Raw genomic sequence first — 22965 nt, forward strand, 5'->3', positions numbered from 1 at the left:
CTTGACACCAGTGACCACTCGACCATAACTGGATTCCACACCGGTTCTGTGCACAGAACCAAGGAAAGGTTTGCTTGGCCTCAGGTTCCATTACAGAAAGTGGTCTCTAAGAGAACCATACCAGATGAAAGCATTTGTGATCCAGGGGCTGTTGGATGCTAACCATGAACTCAGCTGGGTCTCCAGGTCAGGTGGATCAGTTTGGAATCTAGAGGAGGAAACCATGGCTGAGGGTAAAGCTTTGATGTTGTCCTAGTGAAAACTCCAGACATCTAAGACTGGCTAGCTGCTGCTTAATAGTCTCTTGATGTCCCCGAAGAGTCAGTGCTGTCTACGATTCCAATGGGCAGGACAGCCGAACAGATCCCCAGGAAGGCAGAAGGTCCCTGAACTCTTTAGTGCATGCACATGAGGGTGACCTGGGAGACTTCTGAACACTAAGTTAGACATTGAGGTTTTAGGCATTGCAGTCTGCTGTTGCTGTGAACATCAATATCATCTGTCATTTGTACCTTGGCATCAAACTTCCTTCATTCCGTACAGACATTTTGTTTTACGAAGCATGGTACGTGATGGCTTGTTCCTCACAGGGCAATGCGTTGAAGGCTTTGCCCCTAGCCTGAGGCTTGGGTCTGTTGAGATGGTTCAGAAGATAAAGGCACTTATTGCTAAACCCAAGGGTCCGAACTCAATCCCTGGGACGTACAGTGTGAAAGAGAAGAGCAACTGCAAGTGGCCAACTGCTCTCTATGCTTATGCCCTGCCAGGCTTGTGCGCCTACTTCCAATAAACAACCAATCAACAAGTAAATGTTCTAAAGAGGCGGGTCTAGTGAGAAGAAGTTAGGTCATTGAGACTACACCCCTGAAGGAGATCGTGGAGATGTAGCTTTTCCTTCCTCCTCACTCCTGCTTTTCTGTCTGACATTTCTACCATATTGAGATTCCCAAAGCAGACTGAAGCTTCCTAAATAATGACCCAAAATTAACTTGCTTTCTCTTAAAGTTGTTGACCTTGGGGCAGCTTGTTACAGCAAAAGTTAGTGTCTAATAGTATAGGGGCAATATTCCTGGGGAGCTGTTAGAAAACTCGTGGTTTTGAACACTACAACCAAAAAAGAACCTCAGCAAAAGTCTTCTATTCTTTCCTTGTGCTTAGACAAATTACAAAGTACAAAGAGCACAAAAACCTCCTCTCTCCATAGCTGCAACTCTTTGTGAGGATGAGGTGGTAATGAGCCTGTGATCAGAACAATTTAAATTAGCGAGGCTACAGCAGATGCTCCTTTGCAATTAGACTACCGAGTTAGGAAAATGATTCTAGGATGTGTTGTGGGAAACCAACTCAAAGCTGGTTTCTAACCACAGGAAGCAACATTAAGGAAATGAACTGGAGTAACTTCCGCCTCAGCTGTAGCCTAGTCCACAGGTGTGAGGATTACAGAGGCCTGCTGGGAATCCCTGAAAAACACAGTGTAATAGCGGCGACTGGACCTTATAATTAAATTTGCATAAATTCAGATATTGAATTAATTCCAAAATATCAGACTGAACCTTTCTTCTGATCCAAGATTTTTTAGTTTAATAAAGTTTTATTTTTTCTAATTCTCATTTTCACAATGGGCTAGAATAATCTTCAACCTCCTGGGTATATATTACAAAAAAGAAAAAATGATATATTTCACCAATGTTCTCTACAGCAAGCAACATATGTGCCAAAGAGATTTACCAACCTCTTTGCCTATTTTTTTAGCACCCCGTATTTTCAGAGTTGTCAGAGAGAGAAATCAATGCCTTAAACCATCTAAGTACAGCCTGGGAGTTGGGCTTTGAGGCTGTGGGAAGCATTAATCTATAGCACTTGTTCATGATTTCAGTACAGAATTACTGAAGAGCAGTTGTCAGCATGTAGCCGCATTGGCAAAAGCAGACTAGAGGCTATGAAATGGGGATGTTTTCAAGGAATTGATGGAGAAGGATCGAGTCCTCCTCTCCCATCGACAACAGCCTGGAAACCAAATGTCATCTTCCAATAACAATCGATTTTAAAAAAGCCTGAGAAATGTGTGAAATTCCTCAGAATCAGCTGTGTCATCTCTCTCCAGCCCAAGTGGCATAAAATTAAGTAGTGCTTCCTGACAGGCAACAAGGAAAACAAACATGACTGGAGTGGAATAATTCCAACAGCCACCGGGGACTGTGGCTGTCGACTCCAGAGGCCAAAGCTCTCATCTGAGAAAGGTCTAGAAGCAAAGGTCCTTCCCACCAGGAGTTTTCCAGTCAGACACTCCTCCTTCAGTGAGGAAGAAGAATATCCTGGACTCGGACCACCCACAAACAGGCCTGTGCTTCCCCTGTGCCCAAGACCTACAAGTATATCTCACTTTCCAGGCAAGAATTTCCTCTCTGCTTAAATCAGTGTGGAATGCTAGAAGGGCAGCATGCTCAGGAGCAGGCCAACGCACTCTCAAAAACTGTGTTTAAGGCAAACAACTCATGATAATTGGCTGTGGAAGACTTCATTTCTTTTTGCATTTGCCTTAAGAAAAAGCCCAGAATCCAAAACACCTCATATTCTCCAACCTAAACTCAGGCATCCATAGCTACATATCTTTACTTCCCGCACTTTGAGGGTCCTACTGTGTGTGTCTGAATACTGTGGTGAGCATTCAATGTCTTCACAGTGGACACAAGTGGAACATATAATATACAAAGGCCACTGAAGTTTGCCACGCAAATGCTAACCATGGTCCAGCAGGATCAGGTGGGCATAGCAGCCTCTGGGGAAACCTGCATCTTCATAGTCTCCAGATGTTCCAGGTGCAAATCAAACTCTGAATGTATTAGATAAAGATACAATGAAGTTCACACTTCCGGTTGCCTCCTACGCTTTCTTCAGTGGTCCTTGGCCACAGTCTCTAACATAATACACAGTGCTCAAAGTATCTAAGTATAGTAGGATGCCCTGTTACCAAGTATAGGTCAGGAAATGTGCAGACCAGACTGTGATCTTAAACCCTGGTGTTTGCTGAACATGCAAAATGCTGTGAAGTGAAGTAGCTTCGAGCAGATTTGCATGAACTCTGACAAAGTATTCCCTTCTTCGGCGGGTAATAACTTCCACACTTGACTATATTTAACACATCTGCTATGCTAATGACCATATGGCACATGTCCCCACTCCACCTTGAGAGATGACAGGCACAGATCATTGAAACCCAAGCACATAGCGGTGCAACGGCTCTTCTGTGTGTCTCTCATAGCTGGATCTTCTTGAGTCAGCAGCCACCCTTTCTTGTTCCACCCTCTTCTCAAAGATCTGTGGATTCCTCTTGGATGAAGTGAGGATTCTCAAGCACAGGGGAACCTGAATCTCAGTAATTCATGGAAAATGTGAGTTCTTTATTTGTTGCATACTCCCCTGGTATAAGAGTTCGCCATCTAGTTCAATGATAGTGAAATCCGTTGTGATTTTCAGATACTTTTTATACCTTAGAGCAGGTGGGACAAAGAAAAATACCTTATATCTATTTTTCCATATATAAGAGACAAAGCCTTATATTGTTCTCCCCAAAGGTCCACAGTGCTCTTATTTGATGACTGTCTACACTGCCCAAAAGTAATGAAAGATGGGCAGATGTGCAAAAGGGTTCTTGCCTCTGCTTATTCTATCTACAGTCCAGTCCTCCCAGAGTAGATAGTCATTTTGTAGACTAAGAAACCTGAAAGAGAGAATACTGCAGAGACAGCGTGCACACACACACACATACACACACACACATACACACACACTTACACATGTATGCACACACACATACACATATATACACACATGCACATACATAATATACACTTACATGTACACACAGGTACATACACATTCACATACATATCAACATGTACACATATGCACATGTACACATGATGTCATGGTCATTAGGGAGATGATCATTAGTAGTGATTGAGTTTGTAGGAATGTCCAGGATTCCTTGGTCCCACATTGCTTATGTCCGACATGACCCAGGATATTTTTATGGTCTTGAAAGAAGGCATGTGTCTTAGTCAGGGTTTCTATTCCTGCACAAACATCATGACCAAGAAGCAAGTTGGGGAGGAAAGGATTTATTCAGCTTACACTTTCACATTGCTTTTCATCACCAAAGGAAGTCAGGACTGGAACTCAGGCAGGTCAGGAAGCAGGAGCTGATGCAGAGGCCATGGAGGGATGCTACTTACTGGCTTGCTTCCCTTGGCTTTCTCAGCTTTCTTTCTTATAGAACCCAGGACTATCCAGGGATGGCGCCATCTACAATAGGCCGGGCCCTCCCCTCCTGATCACCAATTGAGAAAATGCCTTATAGCTGGATCTCTTGGAGGCATTTCCACAAGGGAGGAGCCTTTCTCTGTAATCACTCTAGCTTGTGTCCAATTGACACACAAGACCAGCCAGAAGAGCACGGCAGAAGCTACCTGTAGAAAATGAAGCTGCATGAAGCCTAAAGGTTTTATGGCCCAGAGTTGCCCAACCTACCTGCAGACTCGAGGACGAAGCTTAGATTTCTGAAAGGGACGTTTGCAAGGTCACCCAGCACATCCTGGAAGAACAAGGGGTACCACATGACAGAACTGTGGCCCCACGATCTCCCCTGCTCCTCGGGGCCTGGAGGGAGGCAAGCCTTTCACCTCTGTGTGCCTTGTTTCTCCTCATTTCAGAGTACACTGAGCCTCCGTCCTGCTCTGATATTTCATGCTTCCTTGATACCAATCCAAAATCAATAGGAGTCCCAGGGCTTCCCTACTACTTCACACTGTACCGAGCACATCCGCAGAGAGTGTTCTCAGACCTACAACCTCACAAAAGTAATTGCTCCCACTTTTCCCCATTTCCCCTTTAACTGTCCAGACTTAAAAGAACAAAGCAGGGTAGTGGCTATCTCATTCACTGGGCAGGGATCCCTAAGCCCTGGGTCCCCAGGAAAGTCTCCTACTGAGCCCTGCTACTCTGTGACCAGGAGCTTCCCAGGCCTTTGGAGTCTCATTCCTTTATTTTTAAAATTACTACTTGTATATACATTTATACACATGCATTCACATGCACACACAGTTATCTATGCATATACACCCATGTGTGCACATGCACAATCACATCCATGTACATATTAGGGCCGAGTACTTGGAATTGGGTAACCAATTAGGAGGCTCACCTCAGGGAAGCCTGATCCTTCCCTGCTCGGCTTCTTTGCTTCATTACCTTCCTGTGGTGTTTTGTCTAGGGTTCCACCTCGTGAGACTCCCCATCCTCAATATCATCTCCGACGGCATCATCCTTGTTTAGCTAGCCATGCTATTAAGATTTCCTGTCCTATATAGAAGACACCATCCCCCTCAAAGTTCCTGTCCTCTGGCTTACAACCTTTCCATGTACTCGCTAAACTCTCTCTGTGATAAGTCATTTCCTAGTCATGAAATGGGAAATAAGACGAAATCCTCTAGGCCACTGTCACTTGAAATCTGTTCTGATTGCTATTTATTATCTTTCTCTGGGGTGATGTTTACTCCATGTCTTAGAAGAATGTTGAGAAAATAGCGAAGCGTTTCTTTCCAAAGTGGAACTGGAATTTAGAACAAAGAAAATCCGTTTGGTTTTTGAGGGCCACGGTTCTGTCGTGTGGTAGCCCGAGCTCTTCCAGGTTCTCAGCACCCCTGTGATATCAGGGAAGGAATCCAGAGCTGTGTGGACGATGATTCCCTCTTGTTTAGTCATTGGCTGATGATGCGGTCTTGAAACCAATCAGCCTGAGCTCAAAGGTGGGGAGGAGGCTGCCTTTGACAGAGGATTCCAGGAAGTCAACCCTAGCTGGCCTCCTCCCTTCGGAGTGCTAACATGCCAGGAGTGACTCTGAGGAATTCCGATGATTCCCACTTACGTCAAAACGGATGCTACAGCCAGGGCTAATGAGATTCCTTCAGCAAATTATCAGCTCAGGGCAGCTTCCTCCTGGCCAACAAAGCCATGCCAGAGCCACAGAAATGGGAAGACAACCGACGGAGTCACAGCAGAGGAAGGGCGGCTGTCAGAACCCACAACAGATCTTCTGAGTTCTGAATCCCAGTTCCACTGTGGAGAGGAAAGCTTTGCTGTTTTCTCAACATTCTTCTAAGAAATGGAGTAAACATCACTCCTCCAAAAATTAAATAAATAAGTAGAAACCAGAACAGATTTCAAAGGACAGCGGCACAGACGATTTTACCTTATTTTCCATTTCTATCAAGTTACTAGTTCTTCGTTGATACAATGGCCATCCATAAGACTGCATGTCCCCCAGTGGAGCATGAGAATAAAGAGGATTTCTTCTAAACCCCAAGTCGGGACAACTGTTAAACAGAACAATGCCTTAGTATGCCTAAGGTTGGGATAAGTTACCATTACCCCAAGCATGTACTCTTTGATCTTGCTATTGCTGCTTTTATTAATAGAGGGTGTGGCTCTGCAGTCTTGGCCAGCCTGGAATTCACTATGGACACCAGACTGGTCCTGAACATTCAGCAGTCAGTCCTCTTCTTGAATCTGGCTCCTGAGGGCAGGGGTTACAGGTGTGTACAGTGTGACCAGCTTCTAATACATTTACTTGTAGTTCTCAAACATGTCTGGAAGCCTAGACAACCTTTTCTTTCCAGAGGCATATCTGTGTACAGACACCAGCAACTACCCAAGGAATTCAGACACCAAGCAAAATGTTGGGGAGCAACACTAAAGAATAGACGCCGATGCCCCTACCCCCAGGGTACTGTGAACTTGTTGCTAACAGGAAGCAGAATACACTCATGTTTGCTTTTAATAATGTCTGTCATCCTGGGATACCCTGAAGAGTGCCTGCAGGTTACAGAGGCTCGACACCTTATTGTCCTCACAGTATCTAATTATTCACATGCCCTATAACAACCCACCCCTATAACAAAAAGTAACAGTGGGAAAATGGTTTAATTTCTATGTGTCAGCCACCCAAACTGCATGATGGCTACAGCAGTCAGCTTCAAGTTGCTTCTGTATTTACAGACTGAAGGGGCAATAGACTTGCATGCCAATGTTATGAGTTGATGATGATCGCAGACGTCAAGTGCTAGAGACCTGAACCCCCAGTGCTGTAGTGTGAGGAGGAAAGTCCCTTATGAACTGAAAAATACCCTTATTATGGGAGTAGACCATCTATCTTAGAAGGTCCTGATGTAAGGATGTCTCAGTCATTTTCATGGGCTCTTGTCCTTGTGTCTTCCAACCAAGAGTGGACCCAAGATGAAGGCCCTCAACCTTGGATGTCACCATTTCTCGAAATATTTGAAAAGCATTTTCTCCTTCAAAAATCCCCCATTGCCAGAAATTCTGTTGAAGCATCACAGAACAAACCAAGCCACAATTCACATTCGTCAACAAACAAAAACTAAACAAAGCAAACCCAAACCAAGAGTTCACATAGTCCAGGCGAGCTAAGAACTTGCTGTGCAGCTGTAGATGATGGCCATGAGCCTCGGATCCTCCTGCCCCAATCTCCCCAGTGCTGGGATCAGGGATCCTTGCCACAATGCCTGCCTTTATTCAGTGTTAGAGATCCAACATGATGTTGTGTGCCTTAGTTAGGATACCCATTGCTGCAATGAATACTCCACGACCAAGCCAAGCTGGGAAAAGGGGGGTTTATTCAGCTTATACCTCCAGATCGTAGTTCATCACTGGAGGAAGTCAGGATAGGAACTCAAGCAGGACTGGAACATGGACTAATGGAGCTGATGCAAGGCCACAGAAGGATGCTGCTTACTGATTTGCTTCCCCTGGCTTGTTCAGATCATTCTCTTATAGAACTCAGGACCACTAGTGCAGGGACGGCACCACTCACCATGGCCCTCCCAACTGATCACTAATTGAGTAAATGCCTTACAGCTGGATCTCATGGAGGCATTTCCTCAACTGAGGCTTTTTCCTGTCTGATGACTGTAGCTTGTATCAAGTTGACACAAAACCAGCCAGTATATTATGCAAGTACTCTATAACCTAAGCTACACCTGCAGCCCTGGAGCTCATATTCTTGATAAACACAAACACTGTACAAATATGAGCCTTCAGGAATCTGGATGGAGTCTCTTGACAGCCAGAGGAAGCAGTCAGTCCACTGATGCTGGTTGAGTTCCCAGGTCTTCCAGGCATGCACTATTTCATGCATGCAACTTTGTTATTCAGAAGTATAGAATTGGAACTCTGACCTTTATTCTTTAAGACGCCATCACAGTCTGAAGGATAAAGCTTTATACTGCAGTGTACCAGCACTACTGGCCACATGGGAAGCTGAGGCTGAACATATATGGGTATGAAAGACTGGCTGATATCACTTATAGATTGTGTCAGCATCATAAGAAGAGTCCAAGGCTCGGTGTGCGTGATTCAGTCTGATTCACTCCCCAAGTCACCTTATTAAAGGTCTTTGGAGAGGTAGTTTGATCAATTTTTGTATGATCTCAAGTGTAGTTTTTCCCTTGAGGCATGGGAGTAAGGTCGTGCCTGCTCCAGACAAACTTTGGTAGGGAAGGCCCAGCTTCATGTAGCCTTCATCCATGAAAAATAACTTGAAATCCATTATTTTCTATAAAAGTGTCAGGCTTAAGGTTCAATTAAAATGATGCATGCCTGTTACTTGGCAGTTGGTAAAGATAAAACAGCCAAACAAGTAAGACAGTCAGGTAACAGGCACAATTTATACCCTCTTAACAGAAGCTGCTAAACACTTACCCTTGGCCTACATCTCTAAGAGCTTGGGACACAGATACTCCTGTCTTCCCTCTGATTACTGATAATGTTTACTGACCACAGCCTTGGTCAGCAGTGGTTAGAACACCACCAGATCTTTAGTTTCCAGGGAGAACAGAGCAAGCAGGACTGAATAATTTACTTCATTAATGGCTCATGTAAACACCTAAACAAGAATTGGGATTCACATTCAGGAAATGAGACTCTACCTAGGGTCACGTGCAGAGCGCAGAGGCATGGCACCTAGGAAGAAGACCCTCCCCCAGCCAATCTTTCAAAGAAAACTGCCAATGCAATTCCAGACTCTGGAGGCAACGAGGACATCCAAAGCTCCAGAGGATTGGGACCAATGAGTGGCTGTGGTATGTGGGAACCAAGCCGACAAAACTATCTCAGAAAACATCAGGTGACTGGGACTTCCCGATAAGCTTGAGGCCAGGGAGTTTCACAAGAGTTTGCTGAGTAAACACCCTATGCAGGAAGTGTTCCAACTACAAAAAGGGTGGGATCCTCCACCCTTCCCTTCTCTGTTCCAGAGATGTCTCCCCACCAAGGGCCTCCAATGAATTCAAAGGACAATAGGCAGCCACCAATGGATTCAAAAGGTAATAGGCCCCACCAATGAGAAATAACCAACTCATGCTATAACCTAAAGCCTATACCCTGAAAAAGTATAAAGGGTGAGAGCCTTTGTTCTTCAGGGTCACTTCTGTCTCCATTACAGGGCCACCCCAGTGTACTGGATCATTAAACCTCTTGCTTGTTGCATCGATCTCCATCTCTGTGTCTCTGTGAGTGGGACCTCCCGGACATAGGGCTTGGGGGGCTTCTCGAGCCTTACGTGTCTACACACTTTTCCGGCTAGCGTCTGAAGCTGCTCAACGGTATGTCTCACCTACCTGCACCCATACCAAAGCCAGCAGACCTTGCTGTACTATCAGTAGGGTTTACCAGTTTCACACTTGGACCAGTTCAGATTTAAAAACTGATTGCAATATTAAAGATACGAGGAAGTAGAACTAAAGATGGTGAGCATGACACTCCTCCCAGGACCCTGAGATTGACAGAGAACGAAAAGGGAGTTGGCCTCAAACACCAGATAGCAGCAAACCCAGGCTGCTCAGAGGTAAGCGTCTTGCTTTTTCTGGACTTTCCCACCCAGGGAACACTTATCTGCAGGCAGGTGGAAGGGCAACTCTGCAGAACAACAGCAACAAATACACCTTAGAAGGTGACCAATGATGTGCAGCCATGCATTTTGTGTGCTGCCGATGTCATCCTTACCTGTGAGCAGGCTCCGAGCAAAGTTGGCACCAGAGACAAAGGCCCATGGGATACCCTCTGTGCAGCCCTCAGACTCCATAGCCTACGCAAGCAAGCCTCTTTTTCTCTCCTTTTTAACAGAGATGTCAGAGTTTTGGTTTTAGGGCAACTGTGCTAATTTAAAGAACTCTACATAAACTCTAAAAGGCCTCACATTAGCACTGTCTTTGAGAAACCAATCTGGCAAGGAGGCTGCATCCTTACAGCTTTATCACCACATGCACAGCTCTGTGGGCTTAAACTGCTCCACACAGTGTTGAGACGTGCAGAGATGGCAGTGTGTCTACATCCGAATGTTCTCCATGACTGCATTTATTTTCCTTGAGAAGGGCTAATGGGCCTATTCCTCTCTGCGAGAATGCTGGTTTCTGCCAGCAGCCATATATCAGAAGTGTGTGTACGGCCCCTATCTCCAAACACATGGCATGCAGCTCATAGGGAACTTCACTTGCATAATCTGGGCTAGTTCTTACGCACAGCTTTTAATGCCTTGTTGTGAAGACTCCTATTCTATTATGATCCTCTCTCTCTCTCTCTCTCTCTCTCTCTCTCTCTCTCTCTCTCTCTGTGTGTGTGTGTGTGTGTGTGTGTGTGTGTGTGTGCGCGCGCGCTAATACTATAGTTGTGATAGTCTCATAAGTACAAACATCCCAAGTAGACCTATCTGGCTAATGCAAGTATATTTCATGTTTCAAATATCTTGAAGACAGGGGCTATCATGTTTGATGTGTAGGAATTCCTCTTGTATATGGCATTTCTTTTTTCTTCTTTTTTTTTAAAATGGTTTTTGCTTATGTATTCTGTGCATTTGTGCATGTGGGAGAGTACACATGCTGTGGACGTGTGTTATGGTGAGGAGACAATTTGCAGAAGTTTTCATCACACCTAAGGGTTCTGGGAATTGAGTTGAGGTCATCATACTTGGTGGCAGAGGCATTTGCATGTCAGGACAGCCCACCTTAAGTCCCTATAACACAGGCCATCTTACTAGTCTGTGCATATAATAACACTCATAAGAGTGTATGGATATCCAGTAACCACTGTGGTCTTCCCCAAGCACTTCAGGAACAGAGAGGCTTATTTAAATCCAGTCCTGGAATGTGTGCAAAACATTATAAAATTAGTCACCTATTTCTCTTTCTATTTATTTTTTGTTCATTTATGGCACTGGGAACAACAGCCCAGTGTTCAACCATGGGCTATTTTCACAGCCTTCTTGGGATTTTTAAATCTTTTATGTGGCTACTAACAGTCAGTAAACTGAACCCTGCAGTTCACATTGGCCTTGTGTCAATGTATATTGATGTGCTTCAGATCCTCATATGAATCCTAAGCAGGAGGCTCCTCTACTCTAGATGTTATCATTATGCAGAGAGAGAGAGACAGAGACAGAGAGAGAGAGAGAGACAGAGACAGAGACAGAGACAGACAGAGACAGACAGAGAGACAAAGAGACAGAGACAAAGAGACAGAGAGAACTCAGGGCTTATAACCTTGTCTTTGTAAATAAAACTGTTAGCAGATTCAGATTAAAACAATCTGAGGAGAGAAGATAATTTCATTTTAAGTTTTATATCAATAGAGTCTATATGTGTGAAGCTTTGTCTTTATAAAATCTGGACTGCTGTGGACACTCAGGACACAGGGGCTCCATGGACTGCATGTAGGCATCCTCAGCATGGCCCTGTAATGTCAGCCTCCCCCTGTAGTTTCTGGTCTTGGGTCCACCTGAAAATCAGTGTAAGTCTTCACACTGACAAAAGCCAAGCAGAGGGAGGAGGCCAGACACCATGTGCATATCTCACACAACAGCCACCGCTGTTGCCACACAAGTTGTGTGACACTGTTGCTTGTCCAGCCCAATGTCCACTCGTGGGTGTGGCTGGGACAATGCCATTGGGTGGTTAATGCCTCCTACCTACTGAGCCCAAGAAGACATAGCACCCTTCTAGAGCAACACAGGGCAGATTCTGCTCTGGCCTTGCCTCACAGGAGCCATCCTCCATGAACCATCTCTGGCTCTGCCACAGCAGGAACCAGACTGCCCTGTCTTCAACTCGCTAGGTCCTAACAGCCAAAGAACTTAACATCCTAAGAAATGTTCTTCTGGATATAAGTTGTCTCCCAAGGATCTCAGTGACGTGACATTTGTCCTTGGCCACGGTGGCTTGTGGAGTACCAGGCCATATGGCTGATATGGACACATTGATTTGTGGCTTCATAAGTTCTTGTCCCAAGATTGATCTAATTATCTTTAAATTGATTAGACTTCTTAACGGGAAGATGAAAGGAAACCACCATCATTCCAGCTCATGCAAGTGGTGAGTAGGAAAGGCAGAGTCTGTCAGCTGTCGTTAGGAGCAGAACAAACCAACCCTGCGCACGGTTCTGTGGCAGAGCTATGTGACCTTGGCAATGCTTAGGCTTTGCCCTGGAACTGATGGGGCTGGGAAGTAAGGGTTCTCTCAAAGAGCAAATGATTCTAAATCTGTTCATCTAAAAATCTCTGCAATATTCCTAAAGTGCAAGATATTGAAGCAACGCAAACACCGCTGGAGACGGAAAGGCTTCTGAGTGGAACCCCCGCCCCCCGACACACACAGGTGTTTGCTGTGTCCTTCCCGATTCTCATTTGTTCAGATCACTTCCGGCAACCTTGCCCATGAAGTTCACAAACACTCACACAGCCTCTCTGCAAACTACCACCTTTATTCTCTTCACTGTTTTCCTCATTTGAAATATTAATTTTCTGTTCAAGCAAGGACATCGCTATCATATAAGCCAGAGATTTTTCTGTAGAGATAATTACTAAGTAAAACCTTAAAAAAAGTCTGGGACTGAGGAGATGGCTTAATTGGGTAAGTGCTCATCTTGCAAGCATGAAGACATGAGTTCCAGTCCAAGAATCGATGTTAAAAAAATAGTCAGGCAAGTAACGTGTTTATAATTCTAAGGCAAGGGAAGTTGAGACAAGAGGATCATGGGGCTTACTGGCCAGTCAGTCTAGCCTTCTTGGGAAGCTTCAAGTCAGTAAGAGTTCTGCCTTTAAGGAGATGCATGGTTCCTAAGGACTAACACCTGAATTATCTTCCAGCCTCTGCCTGCATGTGCAGCCATACCCACACGAATGTGCATGCTCACACACGCACACACACACACACAAAGACACAGAACATGCACACATGCACACACACAGACATGCATGCACCCATACAGAGACACAGACACATGCACACATATACACACAGACACACACATATACACAAACAATAAATTGAATAAAAAGGTGTTAATCTTACATCTATTCACTGCAATAGCCTTAATTCTTCAGACTTTAAATCAGGCAATCTAAACCCTAGCCCCATAGTGAAACTTTCCTAAGCATGCAATACTGGTGTTGTCTTGTTCTCACCGGTGCGGAATCATAGCAGCACCACCCAGAGCTAAGCTGGCCAAGTTTCAACAGCCTTCCCTGATACTCAGTCCAGCACACCTAAGCTGCCAGTACCTCAGCACAGGCCTCCAGCTACACCTGTAGCTGTCAAAGGCCACAGACTTACTACTCCACCTTGTGATACTCTCAGCTCTAAGCCCAGCAGTGCAAGGAAAGCCAGCTCCTGTGGCCAGAGCAGAACTCACTCTACATTGGAGAACCTTCGCTCCCTATCAGCTTCCTCCCTAGAAGTTACAGTGTCCTCCTCTCTCCTACACAGCACGCAAGCCACCCTGTACCACACAGCTGGAGTTGAAACCAGACTCTATTGGCTAACTCTTTCATTTATTTGCATTCTTTTCCTGCTGGAATCTGTCAGTCTCAACCTGTGTTCCCTCTGGAATCCACCTCCCCTCATTAGAAAGTTCAGCGATGGATGGGCTTTAGAGACACAAGTCCTTAACCTTGCAAAGGACTCGAGTTCAATTTCCAGCACTGATTGTGGCACATGACTTCCTGTAACTCCAGTCCCAGGGGATCCAATGCCCTCTTCTGACCTCAGTGAGCACCAGGTATGCAGAAATTAATGCATCTTTAAAAATAAGAAAAAAGTTCAACAACGGCTAGTGAGACGGCTCAGTGGATAAATGTGTCTGTCACCAAGCCTGACAGTCTGAGTTCACATAGTAGAAGGAAAATACAAACTTCCACAAATTGCCTTTTGACATCTGCATCTGTATTATGGCACGCACAGACGACCTGCACACATATTAAACATAAGGAGTTATAGACATTTTTGCAAGACCAATAGCCTTCTTCTATCCAGACTCAACAGAGGGCCACTGGGCAAATGTCCCACAATTCATTTCCTGACCCATGATCTATGTTCTTTCTTGCCCACTGGTACTTCTTACCCATAAGAATTAGAAAATCAAACCCAAAATGCATGTCTGCTTTTCTCTGAATAAATGGAGTGTCCTTGCGGATCCTGACTGCCAGGAAATCACTTTGTTTGTTACATGGAGAAGACTTGGAATGTGGACTTCAGACTGTCAACGGAGGTCTTTGGTGACAGTGTCCGTTGCTCAGCTCTTTTTAGCTTTAGATAATTTTCGTTTATTCACGATTGTCGAATGAGAAGGCATCGGCTCTTTTGTGGACAGGAGACACAGCAAGACAGGATGATGCCTGAATGGTGTCCCAGGTGACATACCTCTGAAATAGAGGAATGGTTTGTGTACAATAGGTATGGGCAGAATTCTGCAACTGGAAGGGCAACCTGGATGTGCCGAGCATCAGGAAAGCCACCTCAGTGGAGGTAGCCATCTGGGGAGGAAGCAGGCTTTCTTTAAGCTCTGAGTTGATTAAGTTGTTGGGGTGCTTCATTGATTGAGAACAAAACCAGGGCACTGTACTATGGGTCATTCACTACAAAGCATAGGGAGGAAGGTGCCTCATGTCCAACAGACTCAGTCAGTACACAGGTCAGCCAGGCAGGCTTTAAGGATCTGGGCTTGGGATGGAGATTCCATAAGTAACTTGAGAGTTCTGGGCCTTTCAGAGGCTCATACTGTGTGCCAGAGAAAGTACAGAGGCACTGTGATGAAATCTCAGACTCCTTAATGCACCCAGTCCCAAGTCAAGCTCTCTCTGCTGCAGGAGAGCACAGAGGGTGAGCACCCCAGGCTCATGTCAGTGTTTCTTCCTGAACAATCTAGGCTATCACGTCAGTCCTTTCAACCAGAATAGCTTGTCCTGTCTCCTGGGTAAGACTGGGGCTAGGGACATAAATCCACAGGGTCCTAGTTTTGCCTTTTGATCAGACAGTGGAAACTATAAATAAAGCCCATATCTTCTGATGAGGGCTCACCCACCCCTCAAGTAGGAATTAAGGATTTCTGCATGACTCTTTATTTCCTCTTAGCTGCTCATTCCTAACTGCTTCATCCAACATGGCAGCATACCCATTATCCTCCACTTTAGAGGTTTCCTATGCATTTACTCTTGAGCATTCTTCTAGACTACACTGCTGCCCTTTCTAAGCTTTGTGCTACCACTGGACTTAGCACAGCACCCAGAGGTGATGGCTGCTTAGTTCCTATCTGTGCACAGTACAGTCAATAGACGTACCATAGCACTCAGAGTTAAAGACTGCTTGTGACTACCTATGCACCTTTTGGTCACTGGACCTAGCACAGCACCCAGAGGTGATGCCTGTGTACAGTGCAGTCTTTCGATGTTTCTTCTGACGAACCTTCAGGTTGTTCTCTCATGGTGCTAGACAACAGGAAGTCGTCGGATGTGTGTAACCCACAATCTCTGTGTAGAAAGGAAAGGGCAGCAAGGTTTTAGTTATATCCACATTAGGTTGATGGCTCTCATGAGATTCTCAAAAGAAACCTGCAGCCCAGACACTAAAGACCCACACAGGTGTGGTTCAGTTTAAACTTGGAAATAGCTAAAACATCCAGCCATCTCAGTCCTTACACCCCTCCTGATCTGTACAGGTGGTAACCTGGAACCCCCCACCCCCACACACCCATAATCCCACATTTGTGATCTAACTACCATTCATGAAGCTGTTCACAAGTGAAATGAGATGGAGAATTACCTGCTGCACACTCCCAAAGCATGCACGATCTCTTAGTGCTTGGTTACTTTTAAAGGCTGGGAGAAACTCCATCATTCTCTCTCTCCATCTTCTTTGTTTCAAAAGCATCTTATTATATAATTACTTGACTATGAAAATCTGTTACACACCCCAATTCTCCATAGAACTAGGGAGAAGAAGGAGGAGAAACCATGTGTCTTCCCCGGAGCCGAGGAGACCATGAGCCATAGCAGTGCTCAGCTACCCAGCATTGAGCACATATACCATACCATAAAGGTGCTTTATTTGTGCCTCCTGGCAGAAATGAACCCAGGGCTTCACACATTCTAAATAAGTACTCTCCCACAAGCTACATGCCAGACGAAACAGGGCTGTCCTCATCCACCCATATCTCTGGATGCCATTGTCTGTTTTGCAGTTCCCAGGTAACGTCAATTTTTATGCTAATCACTGAACTTATTACTTTTAAAACTATTTCTCACTAAGAACTGTTTGACCTAAAACAAAATCAAATGTGGGTGTTTTCTAAGTCTGCCTTTCACCAACTACAGGATGCATCCAGCCCTTCTGAGCTTCACCTTCTCCGGCGCTGCACCTGCTCTGAGCTCTGCAGAGGTATCCGGGAGACACCAGGGAAGGGCTGTCACTTCCTGTACCAGTCTTGGCTGATTTCCTTTGGGGAAAGGTTTCTGCTATGAAATCAAAAGTCCAAATGTCACCATGCCCGAGAATGATTCAAAATCAAACAATCCACAATTTTATAGAACAATCTACCTCAAAAATGGGCATGAGATCCTGTCAAATGCTGGGATGAGAAGACGCACTCATACAATGGCCATGTCAGCGTGCATAGTCAGTGCTCATTAGGTAAGTAGACCTGAAGCACGCCTGGCCAATGCTGAACCAAACCTGTGCCTTTTCCCATCACAACAGTGTGCCAAGAATGACCATTTCCTGAACGTGGAATCAGGCTGGACTCACCTAGTCCCCTCACACACAGGTGGGAGAGCTGGGTTAGCATTTGGGGTGTCCAGCCCGCAGCTGTTCTGCCAGTTCTCACCAGAGGTTGCTGGCACTGCAAAGCCAAGCACTCTCTCCCCAACCCCTTGTCAAAAGGAGCTGAAATGATGACAGAAGGAGGAGCTTCTGAGACACCAACACTTGGTGATTTTTAATGGTAAAACGCTGTCTCATCCTTCATCATCCACTTAAGCCTCAGACCAGACTGCAGTGTGATTTGGTTGGCAAAACCAGACCCAGAAATTCTACCGTGAGTTTTGCTAAGCATCTCTCTTGGGGTATTTAAAGGCACATGCAGACACGCACACACACACACACGCACATGTGCACCACAATGTGTGTTAAGATACCTTGCTCCCTCTAGGTAAACTGGCATTTGGTTCTTAAATCATGGCCCCATTTAGCTTAGTGAAAATCAGAAACTTAGACAGGCATAGTGGCTTGGGAATCTGAGGCAGAAGGATTGGCATAAATTTAAGACAGCCCAAGATACATAGTGAGACCATGACTATGGATCAGGGGGAAAAAAGATAAAACCAAAAGCATCTAGTTCCTGTGTCCATTTCTGACCACTGGAGACACAGCCGGGTGAGACAGTCACAAGCCTATACCTTCTTTTGGTCTATGCCTGGTTTCCCACTCAAGAGAAACCTGGACTCCTGCTCTGTCAGGTAGGACCGTCCATGCAGACGCTTTTCTCCCCTGCTTTTAGAATCACATCTGCCTTCTGCTGACTGCTTGCTTGCATTGTACATGCCATGTGCCAGGTGACGACCCTACCCCCAGGTCACCAGTCCCATGCTCCTACCTGCTCATAACCACACCCTGGGCATCTCAGCTGGGAGTCCTGCCCTCCTGGCCTGGTGTCTTTCCCATTCAGCTCTTCACTCTCTGCCCTTGGTTCCTTTCTGCCTGGGGTACCCATTTATCCAAATACAACTCCCCCTCTTATCCAGCATCTGCCTAACAAGTGGACAGAGCTCTGGGCAGGCCACCTCTTTTGAATCAGCAAAAGTAATTTTCTTTATAATTTTAAGACCATGATTTAAAGCCTGAGTAGTTTAGATTTCTAAAAGAGAATAAAAGTGTTGGTGGTGGGGCTCAAAACAGGGTTGGGTGGTTCCACCAAGCCCTCTGGAAAAGAGGCCACCAAAGTAACATGAAAGGTTCCAGAGCCCTTGAACTTTTGGATCTCTGTTTGAGAATAGCCCTGCCTACCCATGGTTTTCATTCTTTAATCAGTTGTAGATTTATACCCACCTACATTTTGTTTCCCACCTCCGCACGCACAGGCACACACACAGAATGTTCCAGAAGCCCCTGTTCTAGAGGAAACAGCCCAGCCCCTTGGGATGGTGCTCAGCCTTGTGAGGTCTCAGATGGAGGATGGCAGCTTTGCTTAAGTTCTGGCAGAGGAAGTTAAATCTCCTTAAAAATTGATCAGAGACTAGTAAGGGAATAAGATATAAGTTGTCACTGGGAATTAGCAGATGTTACTGCATGGGTGAAGTGCTTGGTATTACCACTGGTGGACTAAGAGTGGGCCCCATGGCGTTCCTGCTGTTGCCTCTGCCGAGAGGTTTTCTTGTGGGGAGTAGAGTGACTGCCTTGCAGCTCAGTTCCCACAGCAGCTCCAGAAGCTGCCATGTGACACTTGCTTGCACCAGAGAGGCCAGCTCTACAGGGTTCTGAGTCATGGGTACTCAGGCATGCACAGCCTGCCTATGACTTATAGAGCTTTAGGTCTTATAGACTTACAGGTCTCTTTGCTGAGACCTAGACTGACTCTTCCACTAAAGATCATGACCAAATACCTTATCTTTTAATTCCAGCTGCTAGGCCCAAGTTTTCTACTTAAAATCAGAAGCTTTAGCTATTCCTTGTCTCATACCTGATGTTATCATTAAAAGTCCCGCAGAGGAACGCTTGCACTACCTTATACATTCTCTTTCTCTCTTGTGTAAACTCTTGGCTTTTCTTTCTATTTTGTGTTTTCATACAGAAGAACTGGGGGAATGAGCACACATGGTAGTTAGCACAAGTCATGTCTGAGCAAATGACACTCTAGCTACGGTGGGGACGTAGTGGTGGTGGGGACCTTGAAAACAGAAGGAATACAGCTTCCTGCATCTGGCCCCCTTCTCCTGTCTGTTGAGACCTCTCAGACTCCTTCCTGCGTGTCCCCATTTTAGGGACCCAGAGTCAGCAAGGGCTGCAAGATATCAGCCACAAGCAGAACTACAGCCAAACTGAGCTCAGCTGCCCCACGGTCATCTGGCACTCTGCTCACAATCACAGGGAACCAGACCAAAAACTAAAGTGAAGCTGCCCTGCTCCAGCAAACCATGGCTCTTACACACACACACACACACACACACACACACACACACACACACACACACACACACACCACACACACACAGCTTCCACTCAGTGTCGCAGGGTCTCACAGTGAGAATGGAAAGGAGGCATGTAGGTCATTGCTGCTCCCTGCAAACAGCATATGAACTCTGTATCAGCAATTCCTTCCTCCTCATCAATGAGGTAGGAAGACAGGAGTCTTTGTCTACTCGACCTGCTCTCGAAGGGAGGGTGCTTATGACAGGAATTCATCACGTCTGAGTGTTCCCACATACCACTTGTGCTAGACCTGTGGAAGAACATGAAAAGCTCTCTTCGACTCTCAGGGTCCCCAGGTTCTCTATGTATTTGCTGGTCTTAGCTAAGTTACCTCACAAACAACAGTGTTGGAATGCTGGGTGTTTTTGACTTTGCAGAATACTAGTAAAATAGAGTAAAACATGTTTACTATACCAGAGCATTTCCCAGAAAGTATGTACATTCCTGTCAACTTGATGAGCTCTGGAATTACCTAGGAGATACACTCCTGGAGAATGGATAATCTTGAGTAGGTTCCTTGAGGTGGGAAGACCTACCTGCTGTGGGTGGTGCCATTCTACAGCCAGGGACGCTGGGTTGGATCCAAAGGAAGAGTGGGCTGAGTACAGCATTTATCTCTTTCTTTTTGATTGTGGATGTGATGTGGCCCACTGCTGCCTCGACTCCCCACCATGGTAAACTGAACCCTAGAACTCTGACCCAGAATAAACTCTGTCTTCCTCAAGCTGATTTTGTCAGACTATTTTAATCACAGTGACAGGAAAAGTTAGACAGCGTATTTTCTTTGTTTGAACTCAGTCTAGAACAGCAGTCTGTCTGGAGACGAAAAGTCTCCTGCCATCCTCCTATTATCTGGGCCTCCATTTATTGTACCAGGTGACCCTTCTGAGTAGACTCGTTTGACACACTGTGTGATGTGGACCTAGAAAATTTAGAACTATCCCAAACCTAGTCGACTGGTCTGGGAGCCAGCTGCCTGCTTCATTGCCATGCACTGATGAAATACTATCTTCCTGTGAGGACAGCACATGGTAGCAACTCTCTTTCCTCCTCACTGCACTCCTAGGCTGCTCGGTGTCTTTTGCAACAGAGTTCCAGTAAGGTAACTGTATCTGTGACAGCCATGTCCTCCTCTGAAAGCCTCACAACTGTAGCTTCTCACTCTGGCACCTTGCAGGCTCCACAAGGGTTAGTCAGCTCTTCCCAGCGTCTTATCCACAGAGCCACAGATGACTTGAATCTACTCAGGGTGGAATTTACTTTCTGTGACTTTGGTCACGGCAGTCATTGACACCAAAGCACTTTTTTTTGCATTCTGAATGCCTCCCTCTCCTATCACGACCCTGCAGTGTATCAGACTGTCTCTTCTTAATACTGTATTTCGTTTTTCTTGGTTTGCTTCAACCATTCCTTGCACTCTTATACCACACAAAATGCAGGGATCTCAAACTGCCTTTCCCTGCAACATGATTACCCCCCTCAAAAAAAAAACCTGAACTATTACCATGGTAAGACCCAGATTCTCTTACCATAGACTCTTGGTACTCCAAGAAATACCAAGACTGTGTTCTAAGCAGGCAGGAAAGTCATGCATACATCCTGCAGGTGATCACTAAATTTGTTTACAACTTAAGCCCAATGCCTTTTAACAGTTGTTCCAGCTATTGCACTAGATCTAGGATTCTCTCATGAAATGCAAGACTGTTCTCTGTTGAGGCATTATCTAAAATGTTCAAGCAAATGATTTAGCCTACCAGTCAATGCTAGGTTCTGAGGCCCACATGTTATAGGTTAATGGACACTCCAGGGCTGTTTGGGACTGATAGTGGTCACAAAATAGAAGCAACAGGAAGTAATGGCCACATCCCATGACCGTTAACAACAGACCTCAATCACCTACATAAGACTCAACATATAGCCCTCAATCCAAGCTGGCAAACAGCATAACTATTTCCACAGAGGAGGCTTTGGGACAGTCTTTTCATGGAACACATAAATCACACACTGAGAGATGCCTGTCACCAGAGGGATACGAACCTTTGAGATCTTCACAGCTGTGAGTTTGTTACACATGGGGGTTACATGTTCATGTGCATGTATATCGAGCATGTCTATTTATGAATATATATTTGTGTATATAAATACAGTCATGCATACATCCATACATCAATATATCACTAAAATATTATCCCCGCTCAATAGCTGTGCAAATGTTTTATGGTTCATTGGAAAAATCCAGAATGAATCCTTCTGTCTTCTCTTATTGAATAGCATTACTGATTACTGCTTTCCAATTTTAAATCATTTCAAATGAGGATAGCATATGCTAAAATAAATCTGTTTCTTTAAAAATTTAAGTGGAAATATCACTTTAATTTGGTACTCTGAGGCAGGATTTAGCCTTCCCTCAAGAACTCACTAAATTTGAATCCAAGTTACCCTCATCCTTTCTGTCTCCCCCTTTTGGCCTCAGTGTGAGAAGAGATGAGAGGAAGCCAAGGTGAATTCAAGTTTTATCAACCATTTCAGTCCCATCTGAGTTGTCTTTAAAGCACTTGACTAAATCACCCCACTCACATTAACAAATATGCTATTTCCAAAAATCTGTGGGTAGATTGTACTGTGTTTAAAGACAGGCTTAAGGCTGGGGAAGAAGGCTTGGATGGTGAAGCACTTGCTATACAAACCTGATGACCTAAATTTGGATGCTAGACTCACGTTAAAATTAAATGCAGTCATGCAAGCACCTGTGATTAGAGCTCACCCTGCAGAGAGGGGCGCAGGAAGCAGATGCCTGCGAACTCACGGTCATCTATCCTAGCACATATATCCATCAGTGAACAAGAGACCCTGATCCTCTGACTTCAACATATATGAGAGCATGTGCACACCCCTTCACAGACCATGTGTATACCACCTCCACAACCCATGAATGTATGCCCCCAGAATACATACCACAGCGTATTACACCTGGAAAAGACAGACAGACAGAAGGACAGACACACACAGATACAGACACACACACACACACACACACACACACACACACACACACACACACACACCAGCATTTCCAAGGAGAAAGGGCAACTGTGTTTTGAAAGGCCGTTCTCTCTTTTGATTCCAGCTCATCTTCACCATATCCTTTAAAACCTAAAACTCCAAACAACTCGTTAGACATACTCATCTATTTCACAGTGGGTTTTTAGAGAACTGGGAGAACCATGCTAACACTTGGGAAAAGATGGAAATAACTGATTTTATACATTTCACCATATTTAAATTAACTTGTGTCAATTTTCAGCACAGAGAAGATCCCCCCCCCACGCATTCACATTGCTGATTCCCAAATTTCGGGGCAGGTAGAAGAGGGAACCCATCC

General features: G+C 45.2%; 1 protein-coding gene and 2 long non-coding RNA genes across 8 annotated transcripts in view; 1 reads left to right on the plus strand and 2 right to left on the minus strand.

The window, feature by feature from the left end:
* Window positions 1-22965, minus strand: part of Dpp6 (dipeptidyl peptidase like 6) — a 906096-nt gene that overhangs the window by 421252 nt on the left and 461879 nt on the right.
* Window positions 9498-21930, plus strand: LOC147994666 (uncharacterized). Its single transcript, XR_015686281.1, has 3 exons — window positions 9498-9922; window positions 13932-14124; window positions 16715-21930. It is a non-coding gene; the product is annotated as an uncharacterized LOC147994666 (long non-coding RNA).
* LOC147994667 (uncharacterized) lies at window positions 14267-16855 on the minus strand. The gene is made up of 2 exons (XR_015686282.1): window positions 16742-16855; window positions 14267-15871 (listed from the first exon to the last, which is right to left on the minus strand). It is a non-coding gene; the product is annotated as an uncharacterized LOC147994667 (long non-coding RNA).

This window comes from Rattus norvegicus, chromosome 4, assembly GCF_021556685.1.
Source record: "Rattus norvegicus strain SHRSP/BbbUtx chromosome 4, alternate assembly SHRSP_T2T, whole genome shotgun sequence".
NCBI classification, from domain to species: Eukaryota; Metazoa; Chordata; class Mammalia; order Rodentia; family Muridae; genus Rattus; species Rattus norvegicus.